Source organism: Azolla caroliniana, unplaced genomic scaffold, assembly GCF_043228905.1.
Source record: "Azolla caroliniana isolate FFs.n. ecotype wild unplaced genomic scaffold, voAzoCaro1.0.p SCAF_14, whole genome shotgun sequence".
Lineage (NCBI taxonomy): Eukaryota > Viridiplantae > Streptophyta > Polypodiopsida > Salviniales > Salviniaceae > Azolla > Azolla caroliniana.
This window is the reverse complement of record NW_028230449.1, coordinates 2,148,616-2,165,886: the sequence shown is the minus strand read 5'-3', so window position 1 is coordinate 2,165,886 and position 17,271 is coordinate 2,148,616.

Sequence of the window (17,271 nt, the reverse complement as noted above, 5' to 3'; positions counted from 1 at the left end):
AAGTCACAATTGAAGTGTCCCAAGGCCGTATTTAATACATTAACTATAACTTCATTCTCCTAGGTAGACATGTACGAAAGCAGACTTGGAGAAGGTTTCAAACGTGTTAGTTGGTCAGTCTCTCTCTCTCTCTCTCTCTCTCTCTCTCTCTCTCTCTTCTGTCTCAAAGTTGTCAGTTAGACAATGGTAGAAAGTTAGAAATCAATTGCATGTATATTACCTATCCCTCTCTTTCTCTCTTTCTCTCTTGCTCTCTCTCACTCCACCTTTGATTCGCTGTTTCCCCTCGTTATTCTTGTTGTGTTCCTTTTGTGCCTGATTTTTGTTGTTTCCCTACAATCCTTGAACTCTGTATACATAGAGATTGCTGTTTCCCCTCTATGCTCGTTGTTGTTGATGTTGATGTGCTTTCTCTGAACTCTGTGTATGCTCGTTTTTCTCCTCTGCATGACCTCGTCAACAACCTCTTGCATATAGGTGATTTCCTCAGCTTGGTGTGCTCCCAAGGTGAAGAAATCAACACGGTGTGGTACCTCTGTCTTGACCTTCGCTCCCTCTGCCTTTGACCCATCGTTCCATCTGCAACTTGTACAACCTCCAGGTATTCTCTAGGCTGCATTTACGGTTTAGGGTTTGATTATTCATATTCTCTATGCTGCATGTCCAATTGGTATATTTTCGTTTTCTGTGTTTCATGTCTGTTTGTTTTTATTAGTACGCGTGTTTGACATGAATGAGTTTTTGTCCGACTGTTTAGGGTTTTTGTGTGTTTGAAATGGCTTGTACATGCAACTTAGATTGAGTTGGCTATGATGATTTGCTGGTTGTTGATGGTATTTTGATGAGTTTTCTTCTTGTACACGCATATTCTTTCAACAAGAATAGTGAAGATTAGGACAATGACGAGAAGGACACCCATAAAGAAGACATTGGTGAAAGAGAAAGTGAAGACACTAGTGAAGGAAAGAAAAAGGACACCTATCAAAGAAAGCAAGAAGACACCCACAAGAGAAAGGATGATGAACTCATCAACTCAAAGAAAGAAGATGTGCCATTCCATCATTCAAGACACACCTCTCGGATGGTGTTATTTCCTTCAAGTACGACTTGAAGTTTTTGAAGAGCTGAGAGAGTGGTTGATAAAAACCTGGGGGTCACCACATCCCGATACAAGGCAAGGATTCCACATAAGTGGCTTGAAGAAGGAATATGTGAACTTATTGAAGATGAGATATGAACATGTTTATGATACTAATCAAATCTGTAACAATGAGGTGGGTACTATTTTTGCACGCTCATTTGCATGTGAACTTCAGGGTGGCATCGACGTAGATTGGGAAAATTTTAATCGTCACTGATTAGAACATTATAGAGGGTCCTCTAGTACCAACACTGGCTTGAAGTCATTGACAACCTCTCATGTGGATATTCCGGCTACGACACCTGTCCACCAAGTTCAATCTGCAAAACTACGGGCCACAATGACCGAAAAGCATGAACAGATGATGGCCGGTTGCATAGCTTCTATGAGCTCAAGAATACAAGCACTACTTGCTTATTTGGAAGCAATTAAATCGGCTGAGATTCAGGCAGAAAAGCAATTCTCTTCAATAAAGACTACAGATGAATGGATTGCATCAACAATCCAAAATTCAGAAATTGAGGTGTTGAAAGAGGAGTTGAAGAAAGAGCTGAACATTATGGGCACTCAATTAGGATCATAGATGAGAGACCTTGATACTTGCAGAAATGCACATTGCGAACTAGATAATAAGTTGTCAGCTTTAAAGCTACATTCCGAGAACCTTGCATGCTTGATGTAGGATTTAAAACAAAAAGGTTTTGAAACTTTGTGTCCATCTGTAATTGAGCACCCAAGTGGTATGGAAAGTACCATTACTAGTATAGCTATATCACGGTATTGGCTTTAAAAGTTATTTATTTTTACTTCTGTGGTATAAATATCATATTAGCTAATATATTATAACTTGTGTTTGCAATCTGCCAAGTGTATATTTTGTGACCTCAGATTCAAGCTTGAGGCTATGGATGTTGTGATTACACCGTGCTTGCACACATACCATGTGCTATGTGCTAAGTATCATTTTGAGAAAGAAAATACATGTATGGACTGTAAAACTATAGTTGTTGCTGAATGGTACTATGCTTGGGGTTTAAAAGTACACTCGTACGATATGTGGCTCTACTATTCTATTGTTTGTATTATATGATGTCAATTTACATTTGGATTAGAACTGGTGTACGCCACAATTCATACTTCAAATTTAGGAAAACAATGGATTAATACTAGTGTAGCTCCAACGACTAATATCATGATTAGTACTACTTGTATGCAAAATACCACTTTAGTACTAAAGAATGAAGCTGTTTACATGTATTTGTTGGATAAGTTGTTCGTCCAATCTATATTACAACTTGCCTAGTACTAGTTTAGTACACACTATAATTGTAGTACACTGTTCACTATTGGTACTATTTGTGTAATTTGGGAATTAGTTGTGTAGTACATTGTTCATGATCAGTACTAGTTATGTAATTTGGGAACAAGGTGTATAGTAAATTGTTGAAGATATAATATTTTTTGTGTAATTTGGAAATGAGGTGTGTCAAACACATATCACGATTAGTATTACTTGGGTGCAAAATACTACTTTTGTACTACAGTAGGGAGTTATTCACTTGGAGTACACTGTTCACTATTAGTACTATTTCTGTAATTTGGGAATTAGTTGTGTAGTACATTGTTCACGATTAGTACTAGTTATGTAATTTGGTAACAAAGTGTGTAATAAATTGTTGAAGATTAATACTATTTGTGTAATTTTGGAATTAGGTGTGTAGAACACATATCACGTTTAGTATTACTTGTGTGCAAAATACCACTTTAGTACTAAAGTAGGAAGTTGTTTAGATGTATTTGTTGGATTAGATGTTAGTCCAATCTATATTACAATGTGCCTAGTACTAGTGTTAGTACACACTATACTTGTAGTACATTGTTGATGATTAGTACTAGTTGTGTAATTTGGGAACTAAGTGAGTAGTACATTGTTCACTATTAGTACTAGTTTTGTAATTTGGGAACTAAGTGAGTAATACATTGTTCACGATTAGTACTAGTTGTGTAATATGGGAACTAGATGTAGCCTAATGATTTAGTAATGCGGCTCTTGTGACCGACATTGTATTTTTTATATCACGGTACTAACGTTGAAGGTTTTTTTGTTTCTTGCAATGAATGTTGTAGTGTCAAGGAACTCCACACCAGGGAAGGTAATGGAACAACCAACTCCTGTGCCTAAACCCTCAGTATCTACTACACATTCCAAGGTTCAGGGACCTTCATTACCAATAATGTATGAGTTTTATGATGAAGATGAATGTATGAGAAGAGCCATTGGAGCAGTGGAACATATGCTTCTACAACCAAATTCCCCAAGCTTCGGTCAACATCACAACAATCCAGGTACCAAAAATTGAGTTAGCATATCTTATTTCTCATTTGTGTGTATGTTGAATGCCTAATGTCTTTAAAAAAGAGCCCACTAAGAAGAGGAATGCTGCAAGAAAGTTGTATGGAAAGGGCAAGAAAGGCAGAGTTGAATGCAATGGTGAGTCATATATGTTCTCACTTGTCTGGAGAGTTGTCAAACTAATGCATTGTCTAATACCATGTACTTGTGTTACTAGCTGATGACGAAATGATCTTTGGTGAGGGAGATACGAGTCCAAAACCTGATCATGAAGACGAATTTATCACACTCCCAGGTACACGTGAAAAGCCCTCTAGGAACACAATGATTTAGATCATAACAACCCTATTATAGTGGTGCTTTTGGTGCATTCTATAGATACTATTATGAAATCTTCTCTTGACAATGAGCTCCAACCTGCGATTGTCACCATCCCTAAATCTGATAAACACTTAGATGTTGTGGAGAAGATGACTGAGCCTACCACTTGCAATGGGGTGTCTACGGTTGTACAGTATGACGATGTAACAATAGGTAAAAATGTGGCTATTAACCCTATGTTCATTGTTGCTGGTATGTTTGCAAACTTTTGAGTATGTGAGTTGATACTAATATTCTCTAGGATCCCATTATTTAGGTTTACAAGAGCAGTCCGATTCCCAACTGCAATCAAACGAATCGGGAACTATATGGAGACAAGTGCAGAGTCAGATTGTGGGATTAACCTTTGCATGGAGGTAGACTCTAGAAGCACATATTCCACACATGAGGACTGTGAAAAGACGGAAGCATTCATATTTGAAGAGCAGTTGGCATGTACAAACAACAATTTGTCTAAAGAAGCCCATGAGGAGTGTGGAAAGAATATCACTAGTACTGAAGAGGAGCCTGATTGTATTGAGAATGTGCTAGTAGTGTCTATAGAAGCCCATGATGAGTGTGGAAAGAATATCGCTAGTACTGAAGAGGCACCTAATTGTACTAAGAATGTGCTAGTAGTGTCTATAGAAGCCCATGAGGAGTGTGGAAAGAATATCGTTGGTACTGAAGAGGAGCCTGATTGTACTGAGAACGAGCATACTAGCATCACCCATGAGGACCAGACAATAAAGATCACCCAAGAAGGGGAGCACAATTGTCTTAAGAATGAGGTGACAACCACCGTACAAGAGGAGTTGACCATGAGTACTGCCACAACCCACATACATGAGTCTGATTGTACTAAGAATGAGGATACTAGCATCACCAATACCAACCAAGGAGGGGAACATAGTGGTCTTAAGAATCAGGTGACTATCACCAGCCAAGAGGAGTTCACCATGAGTACTACTATAGCTCACATACAGGAGCAACAACATGTGGAGAACAAGATGAGTGATAATTTGACTATCAACAATACCTTTGTGGATGTGTGTACAAGCATTGCAGTTGCAGAAAACACAGTTGCTCTCTCAGGCTTGCCACTGGTACAAGGTGCCCGTACATCCACTCCTGTCTCTGATGCCTCTGATGATGAAGTGCCACTTAGTAAGCTGATACCTAAAGGCTTTAAGATAAAGAAGAATGTAAAAACACAAAAAACTGGCACCAATAACAAGCGCATTATAAGATCGACGAAATTGTGAAATGGTGCCTGATTGTCTTTCTATTGTACTTGAACTATAGCTGATCTGTAATGCTGTACTTGAACTATTTGGTATACCAAAATAATGTCTAAATTGCTAATGTGAAATGCTGTACTGACTCCAATTCACTCATCTAGTGTTGTTAACATAATGTGAAATTCTATGTATTCTATTGTCAATTGTCATGCAGCCATGATTGCGTTGAACTACAACTAAACTGTTAATGATGTCTATACTTTGAACTATTTGTAATACCAACGTAAGACCAGATCACTCATTTAGTGTTGTTAGCGTAATGTGAAATTCTATATTTCTAATTGTAGAGAATGAGAATGTATTCTATTGTCAATTGTCACAACCATGATTGTGTTGATTACAAATAAAATTCTCCCCATGTCTAATTGTAGAGAATGAGAATGTATTCTATTGTCCATTTTTCATGAATGTATTCTGTCTGTGTAGCAGGGAACATTTGACATTCGTATTAGTACTAAAATAAGATGTATGTATCCGTCTAACTGAGATACTTCGGGAGACTACTATGTATTAGTGAACACTTACAATTGACATTAGTACTAAACTAATATGTATATTGTAATAAGTTTGGGCTATATTGATACTTGCAAAGTATGGTCTCCTTGAGTGCACATAGTCAGAGTTGAATAGAGACTTAACACAATAGGGATTAGACTACTGTATTGATAGTTGAATAAGTTTGGGCCATATTGATGCTACTAAGTATTGAAGGCTTCACACCCTAAACCCTAGAAACAAGCAACCCTATAATTACCATGAACACTTACAAAACAAGCTCAATAAATACTCTAAACACTTTAGAAGAAAGACAAAATATATCGATTCATTTGTCAATCATCACAGTTGCCAACTACAATGTATTAATAGGGTAACTTTCAAGCATTAAATAGAGAGACCTCCCCTAATATGTGCTCATGAACCTCTTGGGGGACTTGTAGACAATGTTGTATCCCTTAACCTTGTGCTTTGCTTGAGTCATATTGAACTTGATCACAAGAATGACATCAACGTAGATTATTGCGGTGGGTGCATCTTTTAGTAATGCATATGTGTTCTTGCATTGCGGCAACTCTGCATAATAGTTTCCATACACAAGAGACTCACCAACATTGAACATGTTGCCCCAGCCATCCCTCACCACTTCTTTCGATAATGTCTTTCCTTGCTTGCACACCACAATGTAGTAGTCTTCTAAATCTTCATTCTGAGGAGATTTGAGCACTACAAAATGATCTCCAACTTCCAATAAAGCTGCCAAGTCTTGATGTTGGTTGTAGTATACAATATCGTTTGAATGTGCATCCTCTTCAATATCATCTTGTTGTTCAGGCTCAAACTTCTGCAGCTTCCAGGGCTCCATGATTGATAAGTTGATGCATTCATCCCAAGCTTCATTTATACACATGGAACAAAAGCATGATAAAGTACGGAGTAACAATTGTGTTGTGTCCTTGCGGCCAAACCCTAATACACAATATGATTTACAACCATATGATTTAGTTCTATCGACCTCATCAACACGAACCCCAACAAACAATCTTTTCTTACCATATGATTTAGTTCCATTGCATACGAATGTTGAATAGGATTGTATCCCAGGTTTCCAACAAAGATTAGTACTATGTTGTCAATTGAGAGTATTATACATCCATTAATACTGATTTAGTATAAATACAAAACAAAGCATAGCAAAACGTATCCATGGAGAACACTCTACACCAATTAAAAGATAAATAGTACTATGTTGTCAACCAACAATACTTAGCATCCATTAATACTAATTTAGTACGGATACAACACAAAGCATAGTACAATGTGTTCATGGAAAACACTCTACATGTATTAAAAGATAATTAGTACAAACTTTTCAATATAGGACAGTACTATGTTGCTGACGACGAGTACTTTACATCCATTAATATTGATTTAGTACAGATAAAACACACAATACAATACAATGTGTCCATGGAGAACACTCAACATGGATTAAAAGAAAATTAGTACAAACTCTTCAATATAGGACAATACTATGAGTACAAGACATGTACTTTACATCCTTCAATAAATACTGATTTAGTACAAATACAACACAGAGTACAATACAATGTGTCAATGGAGAACACTCAACATGGATTAAAAGATAATTGATACAAACTCTTAAGAACGGACAATACTATGAGTACAAGATGACTATGTGTACAATATGAGTACTTTACATCCTTCAATAAATACTGATTTAGTACAGATACAACACACAATACTAATTTATTACAGATACAACACACAATACTAATTTAGTACAGATACAACACTGAGTACAATACAATGTGTCCATGGAGAACACTCAACATGGATTAAAAGATAATTAGTACAAACTCTTAAGAACGAACAATACTATGAGTACAAGACGAGTACTTTACATCCTTCAATAAATACTGATTTAGTACAGATACAATACACAACACAGTACAATGTGTCTATAGAGAACACTTTACATGGATTAAAAGATAATAAACACTATTTCATGTGACATGATAGTACTATGTGATCAATCAAGAACACTTAACATAGTTACAAACATAATTAGTATGCATGCATCCATTTGAATAGTACTGTGTTGCCTATCAAGAGTTTTTTATGTAGTTGAAAACATTAAATAGTATTGATGCACAAGGGCAAATAGAACTAAGTTGGAGGTGACATGATAGAAGAATACCCACTTGTCTTGCAACAACACTAAAACATGGAGTACAAACGCAATAGGGAGTACCATATTTAGATGTAAACTTTGAACCCAACATGTAGGAGAATTACAAGAAGTAGTGAAGAATGAGCACTAACACAAGAATTACTTCCTTAGAAATTGCATTATAAGTACTAAACAAATGGATTAAAAATTACCTGGCGATAAAGTAGAATGATCGTGTTGTCTTAAACTACGAGGCAACACCATCAGACCAAACCCAATGACGGTTAAAGCTAAACCCTAGAGACAATAAATCTGCATGGTGAAGCTTAAACCAATGTTGAACAAATAGTGCTTCCGCACGAAATACAGCTCATGTGTTGACACTTTGTCTCCAATCCGGTTTTGGATGTAAACAACTGTCCGAACCACCTTAGCCCAGTAGAATTGGGGCATACTCTTCTCTTCCAGCATTGATTGCCCTTGCCGCGTCGACAATCGACCGGTTCTTCCTCTCAACCATACTATTTTGTTCCAGTGTGTATCGGTAGCTGAATTCTCTCCGAATTCCGTTCTGCTGCAGATAATTGTTGAATTGGCAAGAAAAGTATTCTTTTCCGCCATCCGACCGCAAGCACTTGATCTTCCTCTCCGTTTCCCGTTCAACTAAGCTTTGCAAGTTTTGGAAACATTCGAAGACTTCTCTCTTCTGTTCGATGAGGTAGATCCACATGTGCTGGCTGTAGTCGTCGATGAAGGAGACGAAGTATCGACTCCTGCCAAGACTAACGTTCTGTGCCGGTCCCCATACATCCGAATGTATTAGATCGAGCTTGTTATGGCTCCAATTTTGTTCAGTGGGGAATGGAAGCTGGTGTTGCTTCCCGAGTTGGCAGGCTTCACATATTTGGGCCTTCTGGCCACTGAATTTCGGCAATCTGAACACAACTTGTTTCAATTGCAAGTCTTGAAGCCTTTGGTAGTTGACATGGCTAATTCGCTTATGCCAGAGATCGATGTTTGATTCAATCTTTTGTCCTTTGGCAAACATGGCAGTGCTAACGTCATTTTTGTTGAGGATGGACATCCTCCCTTTCCTACGCCCTTGCACGATTATCTGGCCTTCTTCCTCAATGAAGCACCTGAGGTGCGTAAACCGCACCTGCATCCCCTGGTCGACGATTTGTCCAACCGACACTAGGTTCTTTGTGATAGTCAAAACGTGTAGTACGTTCATCAGCTTCCCCTTTTGTTTGACATGGCTTAAAGGGACTTCTCCGACATGCTCAATCGGGTGAGGGGTGTCGTCTCCGGTTTCGACTATCCCCATTTGTTCCGGTTTTTCCAAAAAGGAGAACAACTCTTCATGGCTTGTCATGTGGTTGGACACTCCAAAATCAACATACCATACTTCCTCCGATTTGGAAGTCGTCTTCTTCATCGAGCTAGCCTTGTGCTTCATCACGAAGGCTGGCCCTTTACCAGTCTCCCCGGTTCTGGATCCTTTTGATCCTTCTGCATAGTGTGAGCTTTGCCAATTTTCCCGACCGGCCTTGCCGGATCCGGATTTGTCCAAATCGGCGCACTTCTTCCAGCACTTGCTTTCCTCGTGGCCCTTTTTTCCATAGTACCAACATTCCGTGTCGGCTTTTCCTTGTCGGCTTCCAGCGCCGCTTTGACTCCCCTTGCTTGTGGAGGGTTTGGAACTGCTGTCGGCACTACCTCTATGCCTTCGGTCTTGCTCTTGCTGGCCGCCTCCATTGTGTGCCGACCCACCTCGTCCACCACGTCCATGGGGCAGATCTGTCTCCATATACAGCATCCAGCCGTTTGATTGAGTGGTCTTGGACCCACTCGCGTGGTTTTCTTCGATCATTAGCATTGACTGCAAGTCGAAGACGGACGGTGGCTTCTCTCGGGTGTAGATCGTTGTCCAGATTGGCCCGTACCTTTGCGCTAGACCACCAAGGAAGATTTATACCATCTCGTCTTTGTCCACTGTCACGTTTATGGACCTGAGTGCATCACAAATCTCCTTTATTTTGGTGATGTAATCCATAACCGACTTGTCTCTTTGCTGGATGTTGTTCAACTCTTGTCGGAGCTGCAACTTACGGGTTGTGGTACTCGCGGCGAAAATCTTCCTAAGATTTCCCTAGGCCTCCTTCGGCGTTTTTGCATCCTTTATGTAGTCGAGCATCTGGTCGTGCACATAGGACACGAGGCAGTACAATACTCGGCTCGCTCCTTGCTCCCATACCGGGAAGTCCTCGTGTGTCGGCTTCGGTGCTACCTCGTTCGTTCCTTCCATGAAGCTCCAATATCCATGCCCCAACAGGTACTGCTGCATCTTGTATGACCAAGACGCGTAGTTGCCCCGGTCGAGCTTCTCTGTTGGAAGTGAACTCGCCATTCCTCTGTTTGTTGTTACCGGGTTCTAGGGTTCGTGTACGAAAGCAAGTGTCGGCTGCAGAGGTTCTCAACCCTCGCACTCTGATACCATGTGAATGTTAACGTGCGGAAGCGATAGACAGAACCGGCTCAGCCAGATAGCAATAGAGAAAAAGATGAAGGTTTAATGGAGAAGCTTAATACATAGAGAGTATATGCGGGAGAGACAGAGAGAGCAGAACATAAATGTAGATTCAAAATAATAGAAACACTTGTACATACAACCTGCTAAACAACACTATTTATACAAGTCCTCAAAAGGACTGACAGAAGTACTATGTACTTCAATGCTCATACAAGCGACTGACACTAACTACGAGACAATGATCGCCTAGTCGTCTAGCCTACTACTAGGCTTCTGGTTCGCACTCGAATCCGGCTCTCCGATCCCTCTCCCCAATCCGGCCAGTTGTTTCCGGATACCGATCTGGCTCATCCTTCCGGATGCCGATCCAGCTCTTGCTTATTCAACCAATCCAGATCCAGTTGAGCTTGCTCACTCAACACGGAGTCACTACGGGAGGATTCGACGACCGACCAACAGCAGGGAGAGGCACAAGCTGCAGAGGACACGACACGGGGACCATAGCTTGAGCTGGAGAATTCCGAGCCCAACCATGCTACGACAGCAACCATCACAACGAACAACGAGGACCGACCAGAACCCAACATCCTCGATATTTTGACGAGGAGTAATCAAGGAGGAGGGGTTCGACTTGCTATGGCATTGTCCCACAAGCGTGCGAGGTGTTGTTCGCCGAAATCGGACTAGTGGGAAACGAGATGAAGGACGAGGTCGGACTAATGGATAAGCGTAACATAGTAATGGTGGAAGCTTTAGGAAGTGTAAACGATATGTAACGGTTCAAACACTGAGAGTAACTGTCCATGCCCTGTATATAAAGGGCATAGGAACCTTGTAAAGAGTTAGTAGAGTTGTTTTTGTGATTTGGAATATAGTCATGCTATCTTTTTGAAACTGTGTGTCTATTCTAATTTTATGTATATGTGTGTGTGGTAATTAAGCGTGCCTATGTAAAGAGCGACACACAATGCAAAAGAGCTTCGTTGTAGCCGTCTCCTATACAACACTTCTTCCCTTGCTTATACCCCGTGACATAAAAATTAGGCATGGTTAACCGGCCTAGGCCTTTTACGCTCTCCATCCCCTATACCATAATCTTCTTGAGCCATACCTCGAAAGACTGAGGGTAGGCCGTGTTAACCCTGAAGGACAGATATGCACAGAAACGTATGCGAAGACCTGTCTGTTGTGCTCAACAAACAACACAGAGGGAAGGGAAGAAGATATAGACTGATAACAGACACATACACCTAAAGCTTTCTTTATTTCTATTTTCTCTCTCTTGCTCTCTCAAAGACTCGATGTACAGGATGTTAAGAAATTCTCCTTTACAATGTTAGGTTATTGCTTATATACTAAGCCCTAACTATATGGACGAGTTCACACTAGGATACAAAGTGGAAGGAGTCGGGCTTTTTTGCCAACAAACTCCCTCATAAAAGGACTACTCTTTCCTACATGTTCATGTGTTTGGGGTTGTCTCCCCCATAAACCTAGGTTACAACACTAACCTAAATTTATGTTACAAGTAGGTCAGTATATAGTCGAGTCGGCATAGGTGAGGTCCGTGTCGAGCCTAGCATGGCTCATTATCATGATTCATTCGGTCGACTCTTATCTTTTGCTCCTCGTTCGGCTTTCTTTTGCTCGGTCGCTTGTCGTAGTCCCTTGTTTGTCCTTAGTTCTCCAAAGTGTTGATCTGGGAGTGGCTTCGTCAGGCAATCAACGATGTTCACCTTGGTGTCAATCTTCTAGAATTTGAGCCTCTTCTCGATTATGAGCTCCTAGATCTGATGATACCGCACCTTAATATACTTTGTCTTTGCGTGATAGACAAGATTGTTGATGAGGTGTATTGCGCTCTATGAGTCGCAATAGATGGTTGGTGTTGGTCGGTTGATTCGGCTTGTAGCTGAAAAATCGGCAAAAAATCGGTGTAGCGAGATTGCTTCCTTCGCTGCCTCTGATGCTGCTATGTACTCGGCCTCTTTGGTTGACATGGTCGTGCACTCTTGAAGCTTCGATCTCCATGATATCACACTATCACGATAGGTGAAAATATAGCCTAATGTTGACTTCTGATTGTCCGTATTTCCAGCATAGTTAGAGTCAGTGTAGCCTTCGACTTTGGTTGAGGTTGTCAAACCGAAAGTCAACTCTGTATCTTCGGTCCCTCTCAGGTACTTGAAGATGTGCTTGACGGACTCCCAATGCTTCCATCCTTGGTTTGATATGTACCGGCTAACCACTCTTATGGCATAGGCTAGGTCAGGTCGGGTCACCAACATTGCGTACATGATACTTCCTATGGATGATGCGTAGGGCATCTTTCCATTAAGCTCTCTCTCCTTGTCTGTTGAAGGAGAGTCTCTGTCTAATATTTGTATCGACGTCAAAAGCGGTGTTGGTGTTGGCTTCGCATTTTGCATGTTGAAGCACCTCAACACCTTCAGGACATAGTCGCATTGGGAGAGTCAGAGAGTCTTGGTTGTTTGATTTTGCTCAATCCTCATGCCTAGTATGTGACAGGCTTGTCCGAGTTTCTTCATCGCGAACTTGTCGTGAAGGCTCTGATTAAGCTCTTTGATCTCTGCTTGATTGCTTCCTACAATCAGCATGTCGTCGACATATAGGATCATATAAATCCTAGATTGGTCGGCTAGTTGCCGAATATACATGCATGGGTCGGAGTCGGATCGGCGGTATCCAAGTTGCTTGATGTAGGAGTCAAACTTCTGGTACCACATCCTTGGCGCTTGTTTCAAGCCATAGAGTCTTTTCTTCAGTCAACATACGAGGTGACTTTATGAGGTGTCTTCACTCTGTGTCCCAATCGGTTCTCCACTTCAGATATCCACCGAGTGAAGACCTCGAGTGCTTCGTCTTTGGACCTGATCGAGTAGGCCCATACCTTCCATGTACAGTCATCTACAAAGGTGGTGAAGTATCAGGAGCCTCCAAGTGATAGCTCTGGCATGGGCCCACATATATCTGTGTGCATGAGCTCTAGGGGCTATCGTAACGTCCCGTAGTGAAGAGTGTGCGGACTTCGGGTTTGTTTCCCATATCGACAGTGCTCACAGAAGTCTATCTTTGCTTGGAGTTTCGGGATGTAGCCTACCGCCATTTGCCGATCAAGTTCAGCTTGAGACATGTGACTGAGTCGGCCATGCCATATTTTTGGGTCAGTCTTTTCGGCTAAGTTCACGGCCCCTTTTGGATTGATCGCCATTAATGGTTACAAGTTGTTGTACGTGTGCCCACCTCCTATCTTTAGGGTTCCTTAGTTGATCATCCATACTAACTCAGTTAGAGTCGTTTTGTACCCGTCTTCGGCTAGCATGCCCATGGAGACCAAACTCCTTTTCAGATCAAGTACATGCCGAACTCGGTGTAGGGTTATTGTGTTGCCATTTTGCAATCGGATTGAAACCTCTCTGGTCCCTGCAATTTTGCACTCCTACCCGTTCCCTAGACGGACTATGCCGCTGGCGTCGGTTGAATAGTCCGAAAACCATTCAATGTTGGGGTCACATGGAATGTGGCACCGAAATCCAGTAGCCGCGTGTGTGCATCCTGTGCACTGTAGAGGACTTCTTTGATAACTGAATCCTCTAAGGAGAGAACTTCTCTTGATCGGGAGTCGGCAATGTTGATTTGGTTGCCGACTGGAGAGTGGTCTGAGTCAGGTCGTCCTCGATTCCGCTCGGATCTCCGACCACTCTCTTTCCTCTTGATTGACCAATAGTCAGAAACATTGTGGCCAACTTTTCTACGGTGTGTGCAGAATTCGCCTGATCGGCCAGTTCTCGACTTTGACCGTTGGTATCCCCTCGTTTTTGATCGGTTGGTATTCCGATTGGTTCTGTCGGCTTGTTCTCTCGTACGACTCTGTTGATCAAATGACTCGGTCGAGTGATGGGCTTCTACCAATTCATCAATGGTAAGTCCCATCGATTTTCTCTCCTCAGTGAGGACTTGGCCGATCGTCTCATACAAATTTAGGATCGGTCGACTATTGGCGTATGTCGTGCAGAATACGTCCCAACTTGCCGGAAAGTTCAATAAGAAGGCAAGGGCTTTCACTTCTTCTTCGAAGTTGATCCATTGTTAGGAGAGTTCTGACAATACCTAGCTCAAGGTGTTGAGGTGGGAGGTAGCCGGATCGGTTTCTCTCATCTTGATGTTGAAAAGTTGTTTGATCAAAATCTGTTTTGAAGATGAGGACTTGTTCGCGTACATGGCTTGTAACTTTTCCCATAGTGAGAACACTGTCGTCTCTTTTGCCATGCCGAAGTATACGTTTTCGGCCAGATGCATTCGGATGGTGGAGCGTGCAATTTCATCCATCAATTTCCACTCTTCGGCTGTCATTGAAGCAGGTTTTTTGCTGTGTCGAATAACTTTGACTTGTCTTCTGATGATCAAGACATCTTGCATCATCTCCTTCCAAAGTGCAAAGTTTTTGCCATTGAACTTTCTGATTTCAACTCTTGTTCCGCATGTTGAAGCCATATTCTTCTATGAAAAGTGAGATTTTTACTGACCTCGTCTTTTACTTTTGAGCTTCGTATGTTGTCTATTTCCACCGAACAACAAGATCGCTCCGATACCAATTTCGGAAAGTTGGTAGGTGTGTGCGTATGAAAACTTTTTTGGTCACTCGAAAACAACACAGAAAGGGAGGAATGCAGAGACTTACACAGAAATGAGCTTTAATGGAAAGCTTTATTGCATTCTCTCTCTCTCTCTCTCTCTCTCTCTCTCAGAGACTTAACCTTGCTTATAACGTTAGGTTCTTGCTTATATACTAAGCCCTAACTATGTGGACAAGTTCAAACTTGGACGGATACAAGTTGGAAGGAGTCGGCCTTTTATGCCAATAGGATGAACACGTAGGCTTCGCATCCGAATACACGGAGCCTATCGTAGGTCGGGTGTTTGCTTGACCATAGTGCCTGTGGCACTTCGAGCCTGACTGCTTTCGACGGGTGATAGATTTATTAAGTATACTACCGTCTTCAATTCCTCAGCCTAGAACTCCACCTTCAGTCCAGTTTGTTGGAGCTTTGCCATCACCCTCTCCTGGATTGTTTAGTTGATCCGTTCTGCCACTCCATTCTGCATGGGTGTGTAAGGAACAATCTTTTGATGTCGGTTTCCTTTGTTGGAGAGGTACTGCTTGAAGGCTCTGGAGGTATATTCACCTCCGCTGTCGGATCAGAGTGTCTTCACTCTTTATCCTGACCGGTTCTCCACTTCAGATGTCTACCGAATGAAGACCTCGAGTGCTTCGTCTTTGGACCTGATCGAGTAGGCCTAGAACTTTCGTGTACAGTCATCTACAAAGGTGATGAAGTATCAGGAGCCTCCTAGTGATTGTTCTGGCATGGGCCCACATATATCTATGTGCACGAGCTCTTGGGTTGTCGTACCGTCTCAGAGTGGAGAGAGTGCGGACGTTGGATCTGTTTCCCGTATCGACAATGCTCGTAGAAGTCCATCTTTGCTTGGAGTTTAGGGATGTAGTAGACCGTCATCAGTCGACCGAGTCCGGCTTCAGACATATGGCCGAGTCGGCCCTGCCATAAGTTTGGGTCCGTCTTTTCGGCTACGTTTACGACCCCTTCTGGTACAAGTTATTGTACTTGTGTGCACTACCAATTCTGAGATTTCCCCGGCTGATCATCCATATTGACTCACTTAGAGTCGTTCGGTACCCGTCTTCGGCTAACATGCCGATGGAGACCAGACCCCTTTTGAGATTGGGTACGTGTCTGACTTGGTGCAGGGTGATCATGTTGCCATTGGGTAATCAGATGGGAACCTCTCTGGTCTTGTGATTCTACACTCCTGCTTGTTGCCTACTCAGCCTGTGCCGCTGGAGTCGACTGAATTGTTCTAGTGTTACAAGGAATAGAACCGTCATACCGTAAGTTGTAATGGGATACTCCCTCGTATCCTAGTAGCGTATAAGGGAGATGGCTACAACCGAATTCCTATGGAAGTGCACTAGTATCCGCACTTACACCTACACCCTTACGATTAACTGTACGCAATAGAGAAACAAAGAACGCATCAGAGAAAAACCATAGATATGCACATGGATCACAGAAGATAGTATTCTATTAGAAAAACGCTCTATACTCCAAAATTATATGCTCCTTCTTACAGAGGATTTCAGCCCTTCATATACACAGGCCTTCTAGTCGTTCATGCTTCCCACATGAACCGTTACATGCGTTTCTTAACACTTTACTATATTATAATATTTCTACGCTTCTGTCCGTCGGTTATGATTCCGGCGGACAACACCTGGCACGCCTATGGGACAGTACCATGGCACGCCGGACCCATCCCTCTAGTCTTCCTCCATAATATCCCGGACCTTTGGTTCCACTCCTACGTACCAGTCCGAGGACGACGTAGTGCCCGTAGGCGCGTCGTTACATGGTTGCATGTTTTGTACTTGCTCGGTGGGGTTTTCCATAGTGTCAACTTCTCCTGGTGTGGGCAGACCCAGCTCTGCTGGCTCATTCTGTTCTACTGTGGCTGGCTCTTCCGTTTGCAGGCTCTCGGTAGCCTGAGGCTCTGTCCTGTCCTTAACTTCCTCAGTGTTGCCGGCCGTAGTTGTCCTCTCTGGTGAATTGTGTTGAGGTTCCTCCTGTTCGGCGGTATCACCTTCCGATATCATGATGGGCTCCGCTCTTTGCCGCGTGCTACTTGCCGTAGTTGCCATCTCCGGTGAATTGGGCTGAGGTTCCTCCTGTTTAGCGGTATCACTTTCTGGTATTGCGATGGGCTCCGTTCTTTGCCGCGTGCTGCCTGCTTCCATGATTCGGTGAAACATATCCTCTCGACTTTTGCCGAAATTGTCCAGTAGCTGCGTGTGTT